Source organism: Convolutriloba macropyga, chromosome 6 (genome assembly GCF_964194025.1).
Source record: "Convolutriloba macropyga chromosome 6, txConMacr16.3, whole genome shotgun sequence".
Taxonomy (NCBI): Eukaryota; Metazoa; Xenacoelomorpha; order Acoela; family Convolutidae; genus Convolutriloba; species Convolutriloba macropyga.
Genome location: NC_134473.1, coordinates 52,740,171 through 52,767,677, shown reverse-complemented (window position 1 = coordinate 52,767,677; position 27,507 = coordinate 52,740,171). Strand labels below are relative to the sequence as shown.

At 34.1% G+C, this 27,507-nt stretch overlaps 2 protein-coding genes across 4 annotated transcripts in view; one reads left to right on the top strand and one right to left on the bottom strand.

Moving 5' to 3' along the window:
- LOC142341755 (protein XRP2-like) overlaps positions 1-9,675 on the bottom strand; it is a 525,423-nt gene extending 515,748 nt beyond the window's left edge. Inside the window, exon 1 of one of the 3 annotated variants that reach the window (XM_075392946.1) lies at positions 9,650-9,675. The gene's annotated coding sequence lies outside the window, so the exon portion shown is untranslated. The remainder of the gene's footprint in view (positions 1-9,649) is intronic. The other 2 variants (XM_075392945.1, XM_075392943.1) reach the window with 2 other exon arrangements.
- LOC142341756 (acid phosphatase type 7-like) overlaps positions 1-27,507 on the top strand; it is a 324,947-nt gene that overhangs the window by 14,365 nt on the left and 283,075 nt on the right. The window lies entirely within an intron of this gene.

Here is a 27,507-nt window from a genome sequence, read left to right as displayed (position 1 = left end):
AAAAAAGAACCTCATTTTGCATTACAACTCAAGAGTGCACAAATTACAAAGTAGGCACAATTTTCTCCTACATTTGTTAATTGGAATAAGTGCCTGATTGCTAACCAGTGAAGTTGTTTTAGAAAGGGAGAACTTGCTACCCAAGGAGCCACATGAAAAACGAAGAGGTTTTCAATATAAAATGTTTGATACGCCATAAGATAGAAGGTTGAAATGCTAAAGAATCGAGAACATAGCCGGCAGATTGCCAGAAAAAGGAAAAAACGCCGTTGACGGGCTAGAAGCACATCGGGATTGAAACAGAAAGAAATAAAAGATTGAAAATGACACAAACTAAGTTTCAAAAATTGTTCTAATTCAGTGTGCAGTTTCAGTTGGATTCTAAAAGTATACTTACTTCAGCTTCTAACTGAAGCGTATTAAGCTCAATACTAATATAAGCTAGCAATCGCTCTAATAAACTTTGATAACCTAATTCACTCGGACTTAATGAGCGGGCTTATGGGTTTATCCGTTTCTTTTGATTTTGCTCTTTTGTCATTGACCGCATTCACTACACTGCGTAATTCATTGCTTGAAAGAAATCAGAATCCATTCAGTTGAAACAGTGAGTGAGGTAAGTCAGAAGTCAAACTTGAAAATCCTGCCTTACGTAAAACGTGATCAAAGGTAAAGCAAATTAAAAATAAGGAGAGCGCCTAAATACTAGCCGTTTGAGAGGCTGACGGCGGCTATTAATAACCAAACAATCACCGGGAAAAGGCTACCAACGTTTACTCTTTGATGCCACTCTTTAGGCTTAGAAGAAGGAACAATGTAAAAACCAAGGAATTTAACACTTATCGAGAAAAAACTGGTGCGAAAGTAAAGACGGGAACTGATATTAATAACACCAAAATAGAAAACAAATATCTGCAACAATCAAAAACACAAATACTCTTTGCAACCAAGTAAAGTTAAGTTATAAAACACTGTTACCTTGTCATTGCGAGATATAAACATTTTTAAAACTGCGCAATTAGATTACAAGTATCACCTGGAGAAGCATTAACAATTCCCGAGAAAAATGCAAACAATTCAGATTTTTTCAGATAAAAACAAACCACGCTCTTGAAAACCGGAAAGTTCTTCAAACATAGCCGGCAGATTGCCGGAAAATAGCCACCGTTAACGCGCTTGATGCAGATCGAGTTTGAAACAAAAAGAAATCGATCAAATTTTTTTCGCTCCTTTTTTTCAGCGCCAAAAGCGTTCTAATTTGGCGGCCAGTTTCAGTTAGATTCTGAAACTATACTTAATTCTGCTTCTAACTGAAGGGTATTAAACTCAATACTAATATAAGCTAGCAATCGCTCTAATAAACTGATAACCTAATGCACTCGGACTTAATGAGCGGGCTTATCGGTTTATCCGTTTCTTTTGATTTCGCTCTTTTGTCATTGACCGCATTCACTACACTGCGTAAATCATTGCTTGAAAGAATTCAGAATCCATTCAGTTGAAACAGTGAGTGCGGTAAGTCAGAAGTCAAACTTGAAAATCCTGCCTTACGTAAAACGAAAAATGTGATCAAAGGTAAAGCAAATTAAAAATAAGGAGAGCGCCTAAATACTAGCCGTTTGAGAGGCTGACGGCGGCTATTAATAACAAAAAAATCACCGGGACAAGGCTATCAACGTTTACTCTTTGATGCCACTCTTTAGGTATAGAAGAAGGAACAAAGTAAAAACCAAGGAATTTAACACCTATCGAGAAAAAACTGGTGCGAAAGTAAAGACGGGAACTGATATTAATAACATCAAAATAGAAAACAAATATCGGCAACAATCAAAAACAAATACTCTTTGCAACCAAGTAAAGTTAAAGTTATAAAACACTGTTACCTTGTCATTGCGAGATACAAACATTTTTAAATGTGCGCAATTAGATTACAAGTATCACCTGGAGAAGCATTAACAATTCCCGAGAAAAATGCAAACAATTCAGATTTTTTCAGATAAAAACAAACCACGCTCTTGAAAACCGGAAAGTTCTTCAAACATAGCCGGCAGATTGCCGGAATATAGCCACCGTTGACGCGCTTGATGCAGATCGAGTTTGAAACAAGAAATCGATCAAATTTTTTTCGCTCCTTTTTTTTCAGCGCCAAAAGCGTTCTAATTTGGCGGCCAGTTTCAGTTAGATTCTAAAACTATACTTAATTCTGCTTCTAACTGAAGGGTATTAAGCTCAATACTAATATAAGCTAGCAATCGCTCTAATAAACTGATAACCTAATGCACTCGGACTTAATGAGCGGGCTTATCGGTTTATCCGTTTCTTTTGAATTTGCTCTTTTGTCATTGACCGCATTTACTACACTGCGTAATTCATTGCATGAAAGAATTCAGAATCCATTCAGTTGAAACAGTGAGTGAGGTAAGTCAGAAGTCAAACTTGAAAATCCTGCCTTACGTAAAACGAAAAACGTGATCAAAGTTAAAGCAAATTAAAAATAAGGAGAGCGCCTAAATACTAGCCGTTTGAGAGGCTGGCGGCGGCTATTGATAACCAAACAATCACCGGGACAAGGCTATCAACCTTTACTCTTTGATGCCACTCTTTAGGTATAGAAGAAGGAACAATGTAAAAACCAAGGAATTTAACACTTATCGAGAAAAAACTGGTGCGAAAGTAAAGACGGGAACTGATATTAATAACACCAAAATAGAAAACAAATATCGGCAACAATCAGGAACACAAATACTCTTTGCAACCAAGTAGAGTTAAAGTTATAAAACACTGTTACCTTGTCATTGCGAGATACAAACATTTTTAAATGGGCGCAATTAGATTACAAGTATCACCTGGAGAAGCATTAACAATTCCCGAGATAAATGCAAACAATTCAGATTTTTTCAGATAAAAATAAACCACGCTCTTGAAAACCGGAAAGTTCAAACATAGCCGGCAGATTGCCGGAAAATAGCCACCGTTGACGCGCTTGATCCAGATCGAGTTTGAAACAAGAAGAAATCGATCAAATTTTTTCGCTCCTTCTTTTCAGCGCCAAAAGCGTTCTAATTTGGCGGCCAGTTTCATTTAGATTCTAAAACTATACTTACTTCTGCTTCTAAACTGAAATCTCATAAGCTTAATACCAATGTCCAAGAGCAAACACTTTAATGAACTTTGATAACCTAATTCTCAATAACCTAATGACCGGGCTTTATCGGTTTATCCCGTCTCTTTTGATTTTGCTCTTTTGACTTTGACAGTATTAACCAAATTGCGTAATTCAATGCGTGAAGGAATTTAAAATCCATTTAAAATAAACAGTGAGTGAGGTAAGTCAGAAATCAAGCTCTAAAATGGTGACTTATGTAAAACAAAAAACGTGATAAAAGGTAAAGCGAATTAAAAAAAAACATAGCCGGACAAGGTCCTGAAACACAATCCAAAGAAATGAATGATAAACTAAGAATTACTGTACTTAATCAGCGGATCATTTGAACAACGCCAGAACAATCTCAAAAGCTGAGAAACAAACTAAACAAAAACATAACCATTGCTAAAACTCTTGACGTTTCAACCCTGAAAGCCAAATTTGATCCAACTAAATATACCCATTAACCCAAGCGCAAGAGCTTTACTCGCCAATAAAAATAGCACACATCGTGAACTATGACAAACTTTAAAAAAAGGTAATTGGAAGGCTTTAAGGTTTCCGGAATTCGCGATATTAAACGGTTCAAAGGAACTTTCTTCTCTGGCATCTGTGCAGTCACCCATATGCAAGACGTAAAAAGTTTCATTGGGCCGTAATGATTGACAAACAGAAAATGACAAGAATTACAGAAAAATTGAAAACAATTGCAAATTTTAATAAAATGATACTAAAAGTTTTGATATTAGTTTCTTCAGAAGCAATTCATTGTCTCCAGGGGCAATCATTAAACCTAAATTCAAGCCTTAAAAAGTTGCATTGGCTCAAAGATCGTTAAACCAGGAAGATGACAAACTTTCAAACATTATTAAAAAACTGCAAAAATTTGTGATATTAAAAAGTTGAATACCAGTCGGTTGCACATATCTTCTTCGCGGTAATATACTAGCAAACGCTATAGGAGGTTACCTGACCATTGAGACAAGAAAAAAAGAAGACAAATATTTTCATAAACTTGTGAAAAATAGCAAATTTTATCAAAAAAACATCATATTAAAATGTTGAAAACTTCAATGCCACTACAAAATATGCAGAAAGCTATTATCAGAGTCAAGAGGAGCACCTCAGGCTAGAAAAACTCGAAAAAAAATAAGTTTTGGAAAAAATTCCATAAAACTGTTTTTTTTTTTGAAAAAGTTGGTAAAATTCGTCACATTAAAATGCTGAAAACAGTTCAATTACCATTAGAAACTATGCAGCAAATTATTTTTGAACCCCCGATTTGAAAATAAGTTGAACAAATAAGACAAAAATTTTAGAAAAAAAAACGAAATAACTTGAAAAATAACTTGAAAAAATTGCAAAAAATAATATCATTTTTCTTGATCATGTTGGCATTGCCAGTAAAATAGCTCATGAAATGGCCATAGCAAGTATTTATATCTTGCAAAATAAGACCTTGATCAACTTTTGCAAACTTCTATTCAAGACTAATCAAACACTCAAAAATGACAAAACGTGAAAAACTGCACCATTTTGGGCTCAAAAACTCCTAAAAAACCTTTTAACCTTGAATTGAGGCATTCCCAGCAGTCGCAACTTTCTAAGCACTTAAAGGACTGCTAGAGCTAACTTTGATACTTAGTACCCACTGGCCTCTACTGATACTTAGTACCCACTGGCCTTAGCCGTTTATCCCGTTTTGATAGATCAAAGGGATCTATTCTCTTTTGCCCCACCCCCTCCCCCGCTTAGTGGGCTTATATCTTCTACGCCCTCCGGTCACACGTGCTATTTTTTTACATAGTAAAGTGCTTTATAAGAATATATAAATTGTAACTGGGAACGCAAAGAAACACTGGTGGGCTAAAACAGAACAGATCCTATCTAAGTCATTGAAAAAAATTGCGAAAAGATCTTATAAAGAAAACATAGCCGGAAAACTCGACACAAGTTCTCAACATATTATTCCATTTGAAAAATCCTTGCCGCCTTAATATTGTGCTTTTTCACTTTTTAAGAATGCTGCGTAACTAAAAACAGAATACCATTTTGACTTGTTATTGAAATTAAAAGATCAAAAAATGTGTAACAGATAATGAGACAACAGCAACCGAACATAATCCGAATCCTTTGGATGTAATTGAACATAGCCGAACAATTCCTGAACCAGAGCCAAGAATTTTTGTTGAACAAAAACCAGACCTCTAATTGGCTCTAATGCACTTCAAAAACAGTTCAAAAAAACTCCCAGGAAAAAACACAAAAAATCGACTTCAAATTTCTACATGAAGAAAATTATCGAGAAGTAAATGTTTGCTCAAAATCTCTTTTCTCGGTCTTCTCCTCGCCTTCTTTCGAAAAAGTCGTGGCTTAAAATTGAATTTCGAAATCAGTAAAATGAAGCCAGATCGTAAACAAAGCCGCAAAAATCTAGAATCGGCTCAACGTAAAATTTAAGCTGATTCATAAAATGTGATATCGGAACACTTATCTATTATTATTATTTTTAAAGGTTTAAGCACCATTTAAAATCGCAACAGTGCAGGAAAATTAAAAAGGATAAGTTTTGAGTTTTCGCCTGAATAAAATTTCAGAGGGTATAAGTTTCAAATCAAATGAGAGTTTATTCCACTCAACAGCGACAGCATGCGAGAACGAACGCCTTCCAAAACTAGAGCGAAATTTGGGAACAAGTAAATTGTAAAAATATTGAGACCTTGTAACCATCGTGTTTCGTATCATTAGTTCCGATAAATATAGTGGGAGTTTGCCAGGCTGATGTACAAAGCGATGCGCATACAATAGGATTTTGAACACACTGCGTTGACTAATTGGCAACCAGTGTAGCTGCCTCAGGTACGACGAGGTTGGTGTTGAAGATGCCAATTGAAAAATCAAACGCGCGGCAGAGTTCATTATTCGCTGAAGTTTTGCTAATAAAAAGTTTGGCAGAACATAATAAAGAGAATTACAGTAGTCAACACGTGATAACACTAATGCTCTAATTAACTCAAAAAAGACTGATGTTTTAACTTCATCACGAATTGCCCATACTTTACGGAGATAACAAAATGAATTCGAATAAACGAAGTTGACCTGTCGTTGCAGAGTAATTTGACAATCAATACAACAACCTAGAACTTTTACCTGTTCAATGTAGTCGCCATCTTCCGCCAGACGTAAAAGACCAAGTTTCCCACTTTTAGATTTCCGAATAATCATATACTCACTCTTATCCGCATTCAATTTCAATTGTGCATTGCTGAACCAACGTTGAATCAAGGTCGAAATATCATCGAACATGAATTGACTGAGGGTCGAACCGAATACAAAATTAAGAACGGTATCATCTGCGTAAAAATGATACCTTAATCCCAGTTCTTTCAGCTTATCTTCTAAAGGCAGCATGCGACAGGAAAAAAGTAAAGGACCAAGAACCGACCCTTATGGCACACCCGTCTTAACTTTCACATCATCAGAAAGACATCCATTCATGATAACTTCTTGCGAACGATTCGAAAGATAATTCTTTATAAACAGTAACATCACTGATTTCAAACCAATCCTTTTCGCTAATATCTCAAATAACAACTGAAGATCAACAATATCAAGCGCTGCTGACAAGTCTAACCCAATATACATCACGGAGTGCGACTCCTCTAGATAGCAAAGAAGATCAATAAAGACTTTCAACAGAGCCGTTTCCGTTGAATGTGAGCAACGAAAACCACTCGGATAATTGCCCATAAGATTATTGGATTCCAGATAGAAATTAATATGCTCAAATTTGATCAAAAACTTTCAATAACTTTTGACAAAAATCTTAGATTTGTCACAGGGCGATAACTCGACAACTCAGGATCAAGGTTAGACTTCTTTATGAGCGGCCTCACGACTCTGATTTGGGAAGTATCCAGTCTGGAGAGCTAAATTAATTAACGCAACGAAGTAGTCCGGAGAATTTGTCGAAACAATTTTACATAACCTCGTTGGTTTTATATCACTCCGTGCCGCAATGTTCGAAATTTTCGGTAGAAGTGATTGCAATTTGCTCAGTGTGGAAACTGTCCTGGGTTGTTGTATGTGAATCAATCAATTCTAGACCATTCGTTGGAGGCAGTGAAACTAATACGGCTTCTATTATCTTAACAAAGAAAGCATTAAACTTATTCGCTAGAAAATCATGCTCCCCTAGTGACTGCGGCAGGACAACATTTTTTTCCTAAGAGTTGCCTCAGCATAGAAAACCTAACACGCTTATTTTCAATAGCGACACATTTTTCGAGGTATTCACTTTTCTTTTTGGTAAACAGCTCAAAATACCAAAACTGCATTAAGAAACAGGCTTTTGGCTCGGGAATTACCATTCTTTCGGAAAGCTTTCTCAAACTTTCTTCTCGATCTTTTCATCGTTCTTAGCTCATCGTCAAAGAAAGGGCACGTATGATTTCTCACATACTTAGTTTTCAGAGGATGGTTCTTATCGACATAGCTGATTTCGTTCATTAAAACACTGTTCCAAACATTTTCAGGATTATCTCTGTCAATCAGAGCAGCAATACTTTCTGCAAACACTACCACGTCAAAATTTCGCCATTGTTTTTACGAGGTCCTCTTTAAAGCTAAATTCTTGTGCTTCTGCAGAAGGTCAAAGTGCACAACTCCATGATCAGAGCTTGTAACGAAGATTACAAGAGGGTCTGATACTTCAACCTCCTCGGATGTAATAACATGCTCTAAAATTCCACCACTTTTGTGAGTAGGCACGGTAACTTGCTGTTTCAAAACAAATTCATCCAAAAAAGAATTCCAATTTCTTGACGCATCATTTGATAGCAGCATAGAAATATTGATATCGCCTACAATAATTAAATTTTTGAACAACAGCACTTTCTCATTAATAAACGATGTTAACTCACTTATAAAGACAAGAACATTAGTATCTGGTCGACGGTATATACAAACCAAAAGATACACTGACTCGCACAGCGTAAATTCAAAAAAAACCACCTCCGCGTTTGTAAAACATTTGTTTGAAAAATTATCGACACATAAATTTTAATCATAGAACACCGCTAATCCTCCGCCACTTTTTTCTGTTTGCACTTAAATAAAAATAGCCACTTGGGCAGCACTGCTGGAGATAAAACTCATCATTTGCGTTATCTTTGATTAACGTTTCTGGTAAAATTATGAGGTTAAAATCATTAGCTTCAATAAGATTTTTTATATGTGAGGTCTTGTTGCGAACCGATCTTGCGTTATGTAAACATACTTTTACACGGTCATTGACAGTTTTGAAATTTGATAGTCATGTATCAAAGGACGCCAGCCATTCCCTCACTTTCTGATTTATAAAAATCCTGAAAATGAAACATTTTCGGGACAGAAATCGAGAGATTCAACTTGATCATTATCGAATTTGAATACACAGTGGAAAGATTTCAGACGAGAATCTTCCCTAGATATTACACGGATACACAGTATATCAGCTCCCTTGTTCTTGCAATATTCTCCTATATCATCCGTAGAGACAGAGTTGCTTAAACGACCAATCTAGAGATGCTGTCTTTTCGGTGGTTTTTTAATTGCACTGAATGTCGTCTGATGATTGATATTTGTGCCCGTCTTGAAAACTTTTAGTTTTCTGTCTGGAGACTCTTTGCCGGTAAGCACAATTTCATTGCCTTCAAATTTTCGTTTCATTGAATTACGACAGCTAGCAGTACTGTCAGTCCGATTTCTGAAAGCAGCTCTAAGATATGGGTAATCCGGTTTCTTCAGAGAATTGATCTCCAGCTTCAGTGATTGAATTTCAGAAATCAGCGAGACTACTTTCTCTAATTTAACTTCAAGAGCAGATATTCGATCAAGGCTGATAACTCGTGATAACTCAAGGGCTTTTACTGTTGTAAAAGTTGGCAAACAACTCGGACATGACCAAAATATCATTCCAATGCAACTTGTCTGAGCAATTCCAAGGCACGATCCATGATCACATTTAGATTTACATCGAACGCAGAAAACGAACGGATAACGAACGCGGATCGGATGGGAGAGGCGGCGGGACGAAGCCGTCATTTTTTGGGACAAATAAATACAGTCCAAAGACTGCAGTAAGCGCTGAATAAGTCCTAATTAAACGAATAATCTAAATCTTTTTATCTAAATAAATAACACAAATAAATCAGTCGAACAAATGCGGAGAATCCCCGCGCCAAATGTTGACTGAGAAAATAACCTAATGTAACCAAAACTCAAACAATTGCGAAGAATCCTTGCGCCAAAAGTTTGATCTCGGAAGTCAGGGCTTCAATGTTCGTTAAATACTACACCGTTTGCAATAGTCGAATATGAAGCATACAAGTTTCTTCCGCCGGAATCTGAAATCCCCGGTAATTGGGGCTACCCAAACAAAGTCTGGCCACTGATACAACAGTAAATAATTAAAATCAAGAGCTGAAACAGAATTAAACAACCTCTCGGGTGCACTTGGAGACTATTTAATAAGTTTATCACAACAATTAGGCTGAACTATCTTGACGATTAAGCTATCTAGAACAGACAGTTAATAGTAACCGAAAATAAAACAGAAAATAGGAACCCGAGGTAAGATAAAATGGAGAAACAAAAATTTGAAATCCATTTTTACGGTATTTTCACAAACATTATTTTACAATATTCTCTCCATTCTTTAAGTTCTGGTCTCAACGTCAAAGCATTGGTTCCAAAAAAACTTAGTGGGATAAGAGTTAGGGGTGGACGGAGTGCACTGGAGTGTTCAACGCACTTGACCGTTTTACCTTAAAGTTACCTTCTCACCTTAAACAATACTCGCAGTAACTTATTACTATATATTAGATCAGCTACTTTTAAAGTCCAATGATATAAAACAGACGTGAACGTTCAAAAACAGAAGTCAACGTTCGAAAAGAACGAAGTCAAAGTTGAAGTCTGGAAAAAACAAGCTACACCAAAAATATCCGTAAAATAATAGAAACAACTCGAAGTCATCAACTATTAACATACCCGTACAAAAAAAACAGAAATAAAAAACTATGGCCTATTAAAACTACAGAAAAAGTTCTAAAAAGAGTAAAACAATTGTTAGTATTGTGTTATGGATATCTGGAGGGTGTGGTTGGGTTTTTAATGGCTATACGTAGATGCGGTTGTCTGTGGTTTAGATAGAGACACACTGAAACAGAAAAATAAGAAGAGACTGAAATTGACAGAAATTTTTCCTAAGTTTCAAAAGTTGTTCTAATTCGGTGTGCAATTTCAGTTATATTTTAAAACTATACCTAATTAGGCTTCCAAAAAAGACTAAGTTTATTAGTTTACTAATGTTAGCTAGCAATCGCACTAATGGACTTTGATAACCTAATGTAAGATGACTTAATCACCGGGCTTTATCTGCTCATACCCGTTTTTTCTGATTTTGCTCTTTTGACATTGATTTTATTTCACTAAATTGCGTAATTCAATGGGTAAAAGAACTCCAAATCCATTCAGTTGTAATAGTGAGTGAGGTAAGTCAGGACTCAACGTGAAAATCGTGACTTATGGAAAAGAAAAAAGTGATCCAAAGGTTATGATAATTTAAAAAAAGAACATGAAACGACAAGTCCTGAAAAACAATCAAACGAATTGAATGAACAGTCTCCACTATCTGAGCAACAGACCAAATGACCATTACGAATCAAAAACAAACATGGCTTCACAAATTGAAAGCAAAGAAATAACGGCAGTATTAAGAAAATTATAAACCTGATATTACTTTTGGGCTCACTTTCCAGAAACATTTTCGACCAAGCGCTCGGATGAAAAGTTCTCTGCAATTTTTCCCTGTATGTTAGGATTGTTGCCTGAAAAATTTAGATGGTTACCTTAACACCAGTCCAAAGAAAGACAACAGGTTTCCTCCGCTTTTTATTCGATGTATTTACACAGAATTGTATACTGTAGAGAAGACTTTGTACGCACGGCCAGGGAATGAATGACCAAGGGGGTACCATGCAATGGGGTATCAGAGTCGAGATCCCATGAGGATAATAGGGTATAGCCTTTGAATGTTGAAAATACACTGCATCGGTTACATGTTGAGACGGACGCCACTTGGTGAATTCTGGAGGTGGAAATAACATTTCTTTATTGCATGGAGATAATAGGGTACATTTTTGCCATACAAATAAAACGTGTAACACTTAAATTCATCAGTGAAAATTACATTATTTTTTTTAAGAAAACGTTAATTTTGCTCATATGGAGTATACATGAGTCAACAATTGGTTGATTGTACATCATTTTTTCCCATCCTAATGTACAAGTACAAGACAGAGGTTTCTTCAATAAAAGTTGTTTCATATGAAAAAATTTTAAAAAATGAAAAAAGTATCATATCTGTTTACACAAGTATATATGAGTCCTCAAAGGTCAATTCTAGAACCCTTTTTGTACCTCTTAATGTACAAGTCCCAGGGAAAAGTTCCTTACGTGAAAGTTTTTGGTAAAATAACACAAAACTAAATTGTATCTTTGCTCATACAAATTATATATCATCCATCAATGGTCAATTGTACATCATTTCCTCCTCTAAATATACAAATCTCAGAGAACTTAGTCAGTAAAAGTTGTTTCATTAGTAAAAACTAACACAAAAATACTTTTAAAAAGTCATATGTGTCTATACAATTTATATATGAGTCATCAAAGATAAATTGTACATCATTTTTTCACTCTTAATGTATAAGTCCTAGGGAAAAAGTCTGAAATAGAAGTTCTGACAATAGTGGGGACTAATAGAAAACTACTTGTAAACTTATCACCACCTTTGCTCATACAAACTATACAACAGTCATCAAACGTCAATTGTACATCATTTTTTTCCCTCTTAATGTACAAGTCATAGAGAAAAATTTTAAAAGGAAAAGTTGTTTCATCAGTAAAACATATCACAAAAGTTCCTTAAAAAATATCAATTTTGGCCACAAAAAGTATACATGAGTCATCAAATGTCAATTTTACATCATTTTTTTCCTCTAAAAGTAAAAGTCATAATGAAAAATTTCTTAAAATTTTCTTGCATCAGTAAAAACTAACACAAAAATTTGAAAAATATGAAATTTTCAAAACTAAAGTATATATGAGTTGTCAAATGTCAATTGTAGATCATTTTACTTCTTAATGTACAAGTCATAGAAAAGGTTCTTGCGTAAAAGTTGTTTCAGTAGTGAAAAATAACAAAAATACTTCAAAATATCAATTTTGCTCAAACAGAAAATATGAGTCATCAAAGGTCAGTTCTACACATCATTATTTTTTTCTTTAATTAAAACCAACACCAAAAACCTTCAGAAAAACATAAATTCTGCTCACACCAAGAATATGGGTAATCAAAAATCAGTTGTACATCATTTTTCCCTCTTAATGTAAAAGTACCAGAGAAAAGCCTCTTAATGAAACAATTTCCAAAAGTTAACCAAAGGGTAAACCAAATTTTGTCATGGGTATAATAGGGTATAGATTTCAACGTCTGCAAACGTGTAGTTATGTGAAACTTTGAATGGGGTTAATAGGGTTAAACATGGCATGGTATTTATCGGGTACACTTCTGTCATTGGGATAGTGAGATATAGGTTTGAATAACTGCAAGATAGTGTAAGATTTGAAAAAATTTTTGAGGTTCAGATATTCGTGGTGGTAATAGTGTATAGAATTGTCACGGTATGTGGCAGAGTTTAGAATATCTGCGAGAATTTTACTTGAGTGAGAATTTGAATTGGTATGAAGGGTGTAGTTTCCCATGTTGATGGAAGGATAAACATTGATGGAAGGGAGATTCCAATATCTGCACGCGGATAAAAAACTGAAAATTTGAATCAAGACAACAGCGTGTAGTATTACATCGTAATTATAGAGTAAACTTTTGCCATGGGGATAGCAGCATATAGATTGACTTATCTGTAGACGGGGGATTAGGGTAAATATTTGAATACGGATACCAGGAGATAATACTGAGAGGAGATGAAAGGTAAGTTTTATCAAGTAATATCGATGTACACATTTGAATATCTGCAAGAGTGTAAAATAAGTGACCATTTAAATCGGCATAGTAGAGTATAGTAATGCCTGGAGGCTAATCAGGTATAGTTTGCTATTCCAATGAGTTTCAAGTGCCACACAAGGGTTTGTTAAGCAAAATTTCATTCATTAGTGAACACTAATACAAAATTACTTTAAAATGTGTTAGTTTTGGTCACTTGAAGTACATATTAGTTTCAGAGGCTTGATCTCCTCTTAATGTACAATTCCCAGAGAAAATTTTCTTAACGAAAAGTTAATCCAAAAGTTAACACTAATACAAAAAACCTTTAAAAAACATCAATTCTGCTCACACCAAAAATATGGGTAATCAAAGTTTAGTTGTACATCATTTTTTCTTCTTTATTGTAAAAGTACCAGAGAAAAACTTCTTGACGAAAAAACTTCCAGAAGTTAAAACTAACTGATTGTCTGCCAGCAGATAAAAGAGCGAAGATGAATGAGGATAGAAGGGATCAGAATTGCATGTGGAAAATAGGGTAAACCAAATTGTCATGGGGATAATAAAGTACAGATTTAAACGTCTGCAAGCGTGTGGTAGAGTGAAACTTTTAATGGGGTTAATAGGGTAAAACAATGTATGGCATTTATCAGGTAAACTTTTGTCATTGGGATAGTGAGATATAGGTTTGAATAACTGCAAGATAGTGTAAGATTTGAAAAAAGTTTTGACTGTTCAAATTTTCGTGGTGGCAATAGTGTATAGAATTGTCATGGAATGTGGTAAAGTTATGAATATCTGAGAGAAATTAATTTGAGTGAGAATTTGATTTGGTATGTAGGGTGTAGTTTCGTATGTTGATCGAAAGGAGATTCCAATATCTGCACGCGGGTGAAAAACTCAAAATTTGAATCAGGATAATAGTGTAGCACTGCATGGTAATTATAGAGTAAACTTTAGCCATAGGGATGGCAGCGTAAAGATTGAATTATCTGTAGACGGGGGAATAGGGCGAAAGATTTGAGTACCGATACCAGGAGATAGTAATGGGTGGAGATAAAAGGAAAGTTTTATCATGGTGATATTGATGTACACATTTGAATACCGGCAAACATGTAATACAAGTGACCATTTGAATCGGCATAGCTGAGTATGGTATTGCCTGGAGGGTAATAAGGTATAGTTTGATAATCCAATGAGGTTCAAGTGCCAGATAAGGGTTTGTTAACCAGAAGTTCTTTCATTAGTGAACACTAATACAAAATTACTTTTAGGATGTGTTAGTTTTGGTCACTTGAAGTACATATTAATTTCAGAGGTCTGTTCTCTTAAAGTACAAGTCCCAAAAAAAAGAAAATTCCTAGAGAAAAGTCACAGTAAAAGCTTTTTCATAGGTCAAAGTCATTCCGCAAAGTTCGCTTAGTGAAAGTTCTTTTTACAGGTAAAGTCTAAAAGTCTTCAAAACTTCATGAAAATCATGCTCATGCACTAGAAAGGAGTTATCAGTGGTTAATTGTACTGCTTTTCAAATCTTTTTCTGTATAAGTAGTGATGCAAAATTTGCTTATTGAAAATGGTTTGAAAGATGAAAGTTTGAAGAGAATACTTGGAATTATGGGTATTTATATCTTTTTAGTTCCCTTCGTGTTCATTTGTTACAGCAAAATATACTTCATGAAAATTATTCTTTAAGTGAAATCCTTCTTTAAGTGAAATATTTGATTTGCATTAATTTCTTTTGGTCATAACTATGTATGAGTAAAATGGTATTAAAAGTATACTGACGGAAACATGTTTGAAAGATCAACTGAGCGTGAAATCCAAAAAAATTTTATTGCAACTTAAAATAAGTTTCTTGGCCATGAACTATGTGTGAGTTATCAGATGCCAGATTAATATCTTTTCAGATGTTTTAATATACAAGTAAAAAAGCAAAGAGTACTGAGGGAAATACGTTTTATAGGTAAATTCGTTTCAAATTTACATCTTTTCAGATGTTTTAGTGTACAAGTAAAAAAGCAAAGTGTACTACAGGAAGGACGTTTTATAGGTAAATTTGTTGCAAAAAGTCTGAAAAAGTCATGAATTTTATGCTCGAATGCCATTCTTGAGTCCTGAGAATTTTATGGTAATTGGACAAGTAATGCAGCAGTGTTTACTCAATGAACGGTGTTTTACAGATAAAAACTTATCCAAAGTTTTCGGAGATGTATTATTTTTATGCTCATTCATTATAAATGAGATATCAAAGGACAATTGTACCTATTTTTATAGCTCTTAAAGTTTGTGCAAAATAACAAATTTTATTTAATGAAAGTTGCCTTACAGGCAAAAATAAAAACGAAAAAAATTAAGGGAGCGTTTCTTCCATATCACTACACATTGTATGTGTTGTTGCAGGTTAATTGTTTATGTTTTTCTCTATTAGCCACCTTTAAAAAACAACACCTTCCTAATGATAAATTTTTCTCGGGTGAAAATTTAAACAAAACTTTTCAATTATGCGTGAAGATCAATGTCCAATCATTATGAGTGTCATTAGAGGCCTACTGTATTATTTATATATCTCCTAATCTAAAAGTAAAGCAACAAAGTTTACTCATTCGAAGTTGTTATATAGGTAGAATTTTGAAACAAAGTCTTCCAAGATGCATCAATCTTTCATGCCTTTTCTATTATACCCTTCCTTATTGAAGGCTTTATATATCGATTATTATACAAGTAACTCAACAAAATTTACTAATAAAAGTTGTTTTTATAGTTCAAACTATAAACAATAAAACCTTAAAAGGAGCATCACTCTCATACGCCTGCACTACACATGGTTGGAGGAATGTCAATCATTCAACTTTATTTAACTCCTAATGCAAAATTAGTACAGCAAAATTTTCTCACTGGTAAGTGTTTTTCGCGATGTTGCTAGTAAGTTTGTTATGTAACTTGCTGCTCATTCAATACTTATGAGTAATGAGAAGTCGACTGTAATCCATTTTTTAATATCTCAATGTCCATGTAATGCAAGAGAAATTAGTGAATCAGAACTGTTCTATAGCTAAAAAGTTAGATATTAGTCCTCATATATGCATCAATTTAATGCTCACACACTAATGTAAGTTATCAGAGATCAGTTGCTTATCATTTCCTATCGCAGAATATACAACCAATACAGCAACTTCTTTGAAAAAACATTGCATTTTAAGTAAAATTCAAAAGAATAACGTCCAAAAAGCATCATTTATTTAAGTTATACACTACACATGCTTTGTCTGATTCATCGAATGCTCAATGCACATCAATTGAGATGTCAAAAAGTGCTGGTTTTAGAGCAATTGCTTACTAAAGATTACAAAGCTATCAAAATTAAAGCAAAATTTTAATAAACTAATTTTGTGCCCTTTGTGATAAGCTGACAGAATATTACTACTATTTGAAACGGTTCGAAAGAAATGTTTCTTGAGAACAATCCGTGTCTTAGGCGCGCAGTAATGTACTATCACCAGTCATCCTTTGCGCCTAAGACTTAGGGATAGTTCCCCAGAAACATGTCCTCCGAACCGTTTCAAATAACTAAATGTCTCTAAGCTTATTATACAAACAGCATGAAAACAATTCATTATATTTTTGCTTTTTTTAGTAGCTGTGTAATCTTTAGAAAGCCACTTTTGCTCTAAAACCAGCAAATTTCGACATCTCAATTGATGTGCACTGAGCATTCGATGAGTCACACAACAAATGTGTAGAGTATAACCACAATAAATGATGCTTTTTGGACGTTATTGTTACGAATTTTACTTAAAAAGCAATGTTATTTTCAAAAAGTTGCTGTATTGGTTGTATATTAGGCGATATGAAATGATAAGCAACTGATCTCTCATAACACATATTAGTGTGTGAGCATGAAATTGATGCATTTTTGAAGACTTTAGTCTGAGATTTTACCTATAGAACAAATTTGATTCAACAATTTCGGTAGCATTAAATGGACATTGAGATATATAAAAAAAATGGATTACAATCGACTTCTCATTACTCATAAGTAGTGAGTGAGCATTAAGTTACATAACAAACTTAGTAGCAACATTGCGAAAAACGTTTACCAGTGAGAAAATTTTGCTGTACTAATTGTACATTAGGAGTTAAAGAAAGTTGAATGATTGACATCCCTCAAACCATATGTAGTGTAGGCGTATGAGAGTGATGCACCTTTTAAGGTTTTATTATTAATAGTTACAACTGAAAATCAGCCATCATTTTAGTAAACTTTGTTGCTCTACTTTGTTGTATAATGATAGCTATAAAACACATTGTGATTAAAGAACGGTATAATAAAAGGGATGAGAGATTGATGCAGCTGGAAGACTTTGTTTCACATTTCTACCTACATAACAACTTTCAATGAATAAACTTTGTTGCTTTACTTGTATATAAGGAGATAGAAAAATTGTACAGTAGGCCTCTGATGACACTCATAATGATTGGACATTAATCTTCCCGCATAATTGAAAAATTTTGTTCAAAATTTCACCCGAGAAAATTTATCATAAGGAAAGTGTTGTTTTTCAACAGTAAGTGATAAAGAGAGAAAATTATAAACAATTAACCTCCAACAACACATACACTGTAGGGGTATGAAGTAACGCTCCCTAAAAAATTTGCTTATATTTTTAACTGCAAGGTAAATTTTATTAAGTAAACTTGACATTAAACAAACTTTAAGAGGCATAGAAAGATGCACAACTGACCTTTGATATCTCGTACATAATGAATGAGCATAAAAATATTACATGCATTCAGAAAACTTTCCAATTAGTTTCTATCTATGAAACAACTGCTGCATTGCTTGTTCATTAAAAGATGTACCATAAATCACTCACTAGGGCATTCGAGCATAAAATTGACGCATTTTTGAGACTTTTTGAAACAAATTTATTTATAAAACGTGTTTCCGTCAGTATACTTTTACTCGTATATGAAAAAAGATCCGAAAAGATGTAAATATGGCATCCGATAAATTTCTTTTCTACTTGCATATTAAAAGATATGAAATGATGTAAAATTGGCATCTGATATCTCATACATAGTTCATGGCCAAAAGAAACTCATGCAAATAAATAATTTCACTTAAAGGATTTCACTTGAAGAATAACTTTTATCAAGTATATTTTCCGGAAGCAAATGCATACAAAGGGACCTAAAAAGTTGTGAAATTGATCTCTAACGACTCAAACATAGAATAGGAGCATATACATATATTCATCCAAATATTCTGTTCAAACTTTCATCAATCAAATAATTCTTAATAAGCAAATTTTACAGCACTACTTGTACACAAAAAGATTTGAAAAGCCGTACAATTAACCACTGGTTACTCAATTTTAGTATATGAGCATGGTTTTCATGAACTTTTGAATGGGTCCTTTAGACTTTACCTGTAAAACAACTCTCACTAAGCGAACTTTGCTGCATTACTTGTATATTAAGAGCAAAAATACGACGAACAATGGTCCTCTGAAGACTAATAATTGCTCTTTCTAAGCAAATTTAGTGTATTTCAAGTTATTTTTTGTTAGGTTTGACCTTTGAAACAGCTTTTACTGAGAAGATTTCTCTTGAACAAAAATGAGGTAAAGTTGACGTTTCATAATACATTTCTATATTCAAAATGAGAAAAATTGATTTATATCAAAAAAATTTTTATTAGTCTTAACTTATGAAACAACTTTTACTTTAGAAATTTTTCTCTATAAATCGGGAAAAATTATGTACAAGTGACCTTTGATGACTCATATATACTTTATGTGAGCAAAATTAACATTCTCTTAAAGTAATTATGTTAATTTCTACGAACGACTTAAAATTTAGGAGAGAAATTTTTTCTCTGCGACTTGAACATGAAGGGGAGAATAACTGATACAAACAGGCTTTTGATGAATCATGTGTACTTCAAGTGACCAAAACTAATACATTTTAAGTTTTTGTTAGTGTTCACTATAGAAAGGACTTTTGCTCAACAAACGCTTATCTGGCAATTGAACCTCATTGGAATAGCAAACTATACCTTAAACCCTCCAAGCAATAATATACTCTACTATGCCGATTCACACGGTCACTTATATTACATGCTTGCAGGTATTCAAATGTGTACATCGATATCACCACGATAAAACTTACCTTTTATCTCCACTCAGTACTATACCCTAGTATCCTGATTCAAATCTTCACCCATTCAGCCATCTGCAGATAATCCAATCTATTTGCTACTACCCCCATGGCAAAAACTTACTCTTAAATTACCATGTAATACATCACGCTATTATCTTGATAAAAATTTTCAGTTTTTTTTACCCGCGTGGAGATATTGGAATCTCTTATTTTCGCCTTTTTAGGCAACTGAGACGTTCAAATTTATTTCCTGTTATCACAATGACCAAAATTTACCCTTTCATCGCCATGAGAAAACAAAACCAATTTACCAATTCAAATTCTCACTCAAATATAATTCTCGCAGATATTCAAAACTTTACCACATTCCAACCATGAGAAAATTATACTATTACCAGCACGAAAATCTGAACCCTTATATCTTTCAATTCAAATCTTTACCCTATCTTATAGATATTCAAACCTATATCTTACTACTCCAATGAAAAAAGTATACCCGATAAATACCATGCAATGTTTTACCCTATTAACTCCTATCAAAGTTCCACCCTACTGCACGTTTGCAGATGTTGAAATCTATAAGCTATTATCCCCATGACAAAATTTTGTTTACACTATTACCCACATACAATTGTCATCCCTTCTATCCTCATTCAAATATTCGCTCTTTTACACGTGTTAGTTTTAACTTATGGAACAACTTCGCATTAAGAAATTTTTTCTGACTCGTACATTAAGCGGGGAAAAAATGATGTACAAGTGACCTTTGATTACTCATATACACTTTGTATTAGCAAAATTGACAATTTTGAAAGCACTTTAGTGTTAGTTTGAACTGATGGAAAATTTATCGTTAAGAAGCTTTTCTCTGCGACTTGTACATTAAGAGGAAAAAAAGGATATAGAGTTGAACTTTGATCACTCCTATATATATTGAGTTATTAAAACTGACAGTTTTTAAGTATTTTTGCGCTAGTTTTTACTAAAGAAAAAACTTTTTGTTAAGTAAGTTTTCTCTGTGACATGAACATTCAGAGGAAAAAATGATAGACAGTTCATCTATAAAACGTATTTCCGTCAGTATACTTTTACTCATATATGAAAAAAGATCTGATAAGATGTCAAATTGGCACCTGATAACTTACTTTTCTACTTGCATATAAAAAGATATGAAATGATGTAAAATTGGCATCTGATAACTCATACATAGTTCATGACCAAAAGAAACTCATGCAAATAAAATATTTCAATTAAAGGATTTCACTTAAAGAATAACTTTCAACAAGTATACTTTGCGGTAACAAGTGCACACGAAGGGACCTAAAAAGTTGTGAAATCGATTTCTAACGACTCAAACATAGAATAGGAGCATATACAGATATCAATCCAAATATTCTGTTCAAACTTTCATCTATCAAACAATTTTCAATAAGCAAATTTTGCAGCACTACTTGTACACAAAAAGATTTGAAAAGCAGTACAATGTACAATTAACCATTGGTTACTCATTTTTAGTATATGAGCATGATTTTCATTAACTTTTGAATGAGTCCTTTTTGCTGTCCTCACTAAGCGAACTTTGCTGTATTACTTGTATATTAAGAGCCAAAATACGCCGAACAATTGTCCTCTGAATACTCATAATTGCTCTTTCAAGCAAATTTAGTGTATTTCAAGTTATTTTGTGTTAATTGTGATCTTTGAAACAGCTTTTACTTAAAAAAACATTTCTCTGGGACATGTACAATAAGAACCAAAATGATGTAAAGTTGACGTTTCATAATACATTTCTATATTCAAAATGAGAAAAATTGATTTCTTTTAAAAGCAATTTGTATTAGTCTTAACTTATGACACAACTTTTACTTAAAAAATTTTTCTCTATAAATCGTTCATTAAGCGGGAAAAGTATGTACAAGTGACCTTTGATGACTCATATATACCTTATGTGAGCAAAATTAACATTCTCTTAAAGTAATAATGTTAATTTCTACGAACGAATTAAAATTTAGGAGAGAAATTTTTTCTCTGCGACTTGTACATGAAGGGGAGAATAATTGATACAAACAGGCCTTTGATGAATCATGTGTACTTCAAGTGACCAAAACTAATACATTTTAAGTTTTTGTTAGTGTTCACTATAGAAAGGACTTTTGCTCAACAAACGCTTATCTGGCAATTGAACCTCATTGGAATAGCAAACTATACCTTAAACCCTCCAAGCAATAATATACTCTACTATGCCGATTCACACGGTCACTTATATTACATGCTTGCAGGTATTCAAATGTGTACATCGATATCACCACGATAAAACTTACCTTTTATCTCCACTCAGTACTATACCCTAGTATCCCGATTCAAATCTTCACCCATTCAGCCATCTGCAGATAATCGAATCTATCTGCTACTACCCCCATGGCAAAAACTTACTCTTAAATTACCATGTAATACATCACGCTATTATCTTGATAAAAATTTTCAGTTTTTTTTACCCGCGTGGAGATATTGGAATCTCTTATTTTCGCCTTTTTAGGCAACTGAGACGTTCAAATTTATTTCCTGTTATCACAATGACCAAAATTTACCCTTTCATCGCCATGAGAAAACAAAACCAATTTACCAATTCAAATTCTCACTCAAATATAATTCTCGCAGATATTCAAAACTTTCCGCATTCTATCCATGACAAAATTATATACTATTACCACCAAAAAAAACTGAACCCTTATATCTTTCAATTCAAATCTTAATCATATCTTATAGATATTCAAACCTATATCTTACTACTCCAATGACAAATGTACCCGATAAATAGCATGCCATGTTTTACCCTATTAACCCCATTCAAAGTTTCACTTAACTACACGTTTGCAGATGTTGAAATCTATACCCTATTATACCCATGACAAAAAGTGGCTTACCCTATTACCAACATGCAATTCTGATCCCTTCTATCCCCATTCAAATCTTCTCTCTTTTACCTGCTTGCAGACAATCAGTTCTATACGTGTTAGTTTTAACTTATGGAAATTGTTTCGTCAAGAGGCTTTTCTCTGGTACTTTTACATTAAGAGGAAAAAAAGATGTACAACTGAACTTTGATTAGCCATATTTTTGGCCTGAGCAGAACTTATATTTTTCTAAAGGTTTTTTGTGTTGGTTTTAATTAAAGAGAAAAATAATGATGTACGATTGACCTTTGATGACTCATATTTTCTGTGTGAGCAAAATTGATATTTCGAAGTATTTTTGTTAGTTTTCACTACTGAAAAAACATTTACGCAAGATCCTTTTCTATGACTTGTACATTAAGAAGAAAAATGATCTACAGTTGACAACTCATATAAACTTTAGTTTTGAAAATTTCATATTTTTCAAAATTTTGTGTTGGATTTACTGATGCAACAAGATTTTAAGAAATTTTTCAATATGACTTGTACTTTTAGAGGAAAAAATGATGTAAAATTGACCTTTGATGGCTCATATATACTTTATGAGAACAAAATTGATATTTCTGAAATATTTTCGGATTTTTGGTAGTATTAACTAATGAAACAATTTTAACTGAAGAACTTACTTCTTCTCTGAGATTTGTAAATTTAGAGGAAAAAAGTGACGTACAATTGACCAATGATGACTGATATATAGTTTGTATGAGCAAAAGTGATACATTTTTAAGTAGTTTTTTGGTAGATTTAGCTTAAAAAATTTTTTAAATACCTTTTCTCTGGGACTTGTAAAATAAGTGGAAAAATGATGTAGAATTGACCTTTGATGACTCATATATACTTGTGTAAACAGATAAACTTTTTCATTTTTTAATTTTACATATGAAACAGCTTTTATTGAAGAAACTTTGTACTTGTACATTAGGAAGGAAAAAATGATGTTTAATTCACCTTTGATGACTCATATATAATCCATATGAGCAAAATTAACGTTTTCTTAAAACAGTTATGTAATTTTCACTGATGAATTAAAGTGTTACACGTTTTATTCGTATGGCAAAAATATACCCTATTATCTCTATGCAATAAAGAATTTCCAACTCCAGAATTCACCAAGTAGCGTCCGATGCAGCGTATTTTCAACATTCAAAGGCTATACCCTATTATCCTCATGGGATCTCGACTCATACCCACATTGCATGATAACCCTTAGTCATTCATTCCCTGGCCGTGCCTACAAAGTCTTTTCTACAGTATACAAGTTTGTTTAAATACTTCCTATAAAAAGCGAAGGAAACCTGTTGTTTTTCTTTAGACTGGAGTTAAGGTAAGCCATCTAAATTATCCAGGCAACAATCCTAACATACTGGGAAAAACGGCAAAGAAGTTTTCTCCAGCGAGCATGATCGCGCATGTTTGGGGAAAATGAGCCAAAAGTAATTAATGGGTGAAAAAAGGCAGCACACCATTACAATCTATAACATTGGATTGCAAGAAAAAGAGCACACCAAGTTGAACAAAATTGTTGGATTGTATTCAAGAGATTGCCAAAAAACAATGAGAGGCTGACAGCGGCTATTGAAAATATTATAAAACTCACATTAATTACGCATAAACAAGAAAACGCTCAAAACAGCAGTACCGTTTCTGATATAGCGAATTCCGACCTAAAGCAATTTAAAATAATCAAACATAATCGACTAACCTTGCGCGAACCGATCTTAAACGACCGGCGAGCAGTTGGCTTCGTTAGTGGTCAGCTGCGGCTCAGGGATGCCACCATTTAGGCGCGCATTAGGAGAGGGTGGTTGAGCGGAGTGGGGACATGGGGGTCCAAATCTTCATGTGGATGAGGGTGGGGGTTGAACTGAGGATGGGAGCAAGCGGAGCGTGAGGGGTCAAACTTAAGAACCACCCATCTCATTATGAGTTTCTCTGCAAAGTAATTTGTGGGAACCCCATTGTTACAGACTAGTAAAGTTGAAAATAAGCTGCTCGGGCTTAATCTGTTTATCCGTTTTTGGGAACGAAAAAAAGCCTCAGACGAAATATTAATCACGCATAGTATCGCATTTAGAAAAGACCGCAAGACTAATAGAATTGCTGAACACTTTTTGAGATGACCTAACCGAAAAACAGCTTCACGAAGACCCACATGAACAAAAATCAGCTTCTTTACCAGAAATTTATTACATTCATATTTTTCACTCCCTCGGAAACAGCGTTATGAGCAGCTGTTCGACACTCAAATCACTCGAAGTTTTCATGCGTTTCACTACACCCTGAACATTTCTAAGTCAAAAAAGGAGGGTATGTCATAAGAGTCGTAGGTCATCATTGAAGTTATGATCCACTCAATGGACGGAGCACAAAAACACGGCAAAAGAACGGAAAATTGCCAAAAGACACATTTCCAATACTCCTCTTGGAGTCGCACAAAACATTTGGAATACGCGACCATTAAAGAGATAGATAGACTTAATTCTCATCAACATTGAAGTTTTTAAAAACCTGGAATCATTTTTGTACAGAAATACACCTTTGAAACATATATATAACACAAATATATATATATATATATATATATATGTATATATATATTGTAAACATATATAAAAAAAACAAGAACTATCAGGTGAAAACAATTCAAGCTTACGGATTAGATATCGACAAATGACATATCTAGACGCAGATTTTAAAAGGTACAACTCCATCTCGCTGCATAAAATTAGCTGGAATAATAACACGCTCAAAGGAAGTATTATAAATGATTTAATGAGTTGAAAAACGATTGAGAAGAAAAACGAACATTAGCTGTTTTGGGGGTTCCTTTAATATAATTCCAAAGATTAGCACCCATCATTCAAAGTTGGGTAAAAAAATGTGAGTTCCAGTAGTAACAGCTGAAAACTTATGGGTAAAAACAAACTATTCCTCCGAAGTAACTCGACATACGAAAAACTGTAGTCGAGTTAGATAATTATTGAAATTCAAGGACTCAAATAACAATTTCAGATCAGCAAAAAGATAAGGAAGAGTAAAACAAATTACTGGTTAAATCGTTTAGGAAAATAAGGAATAAGAGAGGAGCGAGATCAGAACCGTGAGGAACTCCACTGTGAACTGTTAAGGGTTCTGACAAAACACCAGATGAAAACTAGTCATCAAGACCAAACTTTTCGAGTTTGTGAAAAGAACAGTATGCGGAAGTTTGTCGAATGCCTTCTGGTGATCAAGATAGACGGTATAAAGACAAGTACCGTTAAATCTTCTGCGAAGTGTCCTCAATTTCATTGCAGAGGTATCATTTTATATACAAGTTCGAGGAGTCTCCAAAGAAGTAAGCAGCTGTTAATTATGAATTGTCCAATTCTTCTAATTGCTGTAATCATTAATTTCGATTGACTTTCAGAGAACTTTTGGATTGAGAAAATCAGATTTTGCCTGAGCACAGAAACCATCCTGATATGCTGCAATAAAAGATGAACAGTTGTCAACATTGAACAACGATAGTGCATTGAATGTATAGATTTAGCTTTTATTTTTCCCTATACCCTATTATCCTCAAGGCTATACCCTATTATCCTCATGGGATCTCGACTCATACCCACATTGCATAATACCCCTTAGTCATTCATTCCCTGGCCGTGCCTACAAGGTCTTTTCTACAGTATACAAGTTTGTGTAAATACTTCCTATAAAAAGCGAAGGAAACCTGTTGTTTTTCTTTAGACTGGCGTTAAGGTAAGCCATCTAAATTATCCAGGCAACAATCCTAACATACTGGGAAAAACGGCAAAGAAGTTTTCACCAGCGAGCATGATCGCGCATGTTTGGGGAAAATGAGCCAAAAGTAATTAATGGGTGAAAAAAGGCAGCACACCATTACAATCTATAACATTGGATTGTAAAAAAAAGAGCACACCAAGTTGAACAAAATTGTTGGATTGTATTCAAAAGATTGCCAAAAAACAATGAGAGGCTGACAGCGGCTATTGAAAATATTATAAAACTCACATTAATTACGCATAAACAAGAAAACGCTCAAAACAGCAGTACCGTTTTTGCTATAGCCAATTCCGACCTAAAGCAATTTAAAATAATCAAACATAATCGACTAACCTTGCGCGAACCGATCTTAAACGACCAGCGAGCAGTTGGCTTCGTTAGTGGTCAGCTGCTGCTCAGGGATGCCACCATTTAGGCGCGCATTAGGAGAGGGTGGTTGAGCGGAGTGGGGACATGGGGGTCCAAATCTTCGTGTGGATGAGGGTGGGGGTTGAGCTGAGGATGGGAGCAAGCGGAGCGTGAGGGGTCAAACTTAAGAACCACCCATCTCATTATGAGTTTCTCTGCAAAGCAATTTGTGTGAACCCCATTGTTAGAGACTAGTAAAGTTGAAAATAAGCTGCTCGGGCTTAAGTTGTTTATCCGTTTTTGGGAACGAAAAAAAGCCTCAGACGAAATATTAATCACGCATAGTATCGCATTTAGAAAAGACCGCAAGACTAATAGAATTGCTGAACACTTTTTGAGATCACCTAACCGAAAAACAGCTTCACGAAGACCCAAATGAACAAAAATCAGCTTCTTTACCAGAAATTTATTACATTCATATTTTTCACTCCCTCGGAAACAGCGTTATGAGCAGCTGTTCGACACTCAAATCAATCGAAGTTTTCATGCGTTTCACTACACCCTGAACATTTCTAAGTCAAAAAAGGAGGGTATGTCATTCGTAGGTCATCATTGAAGTTATGATCCACTCAATGGACGGAGCACAAAAACACGGCAAAAGAACGGAAAATTGCCAAAAGACACATTTCCAATACTCCTCTTGGAGTCGCACAAAACATTTGGAATACGCGACCATTAAAGAGATAGATAGACTTAATTCTCATCAACATTGAAGTTTTTAAAAACCTCGAATCATTTTTGTACAGAAATACACTTTTGAAACATATATATAACACAAATATATATATATATATATATATATATATATATATATATATATATTGTAAACAAATATAAAAAAGCAAGAACTATCAGGTGAAAACAATTCAAGCTTACGGATTAGATACCGACAAATGAAATATCTAGACGCAGATTTTAAAAGGTACAACTCCATCTCGCTGCATAAAATTAGCTGGAATAATAACACGCTCAAAGGAAGTATTATAAATGATTTAATGAGTTGA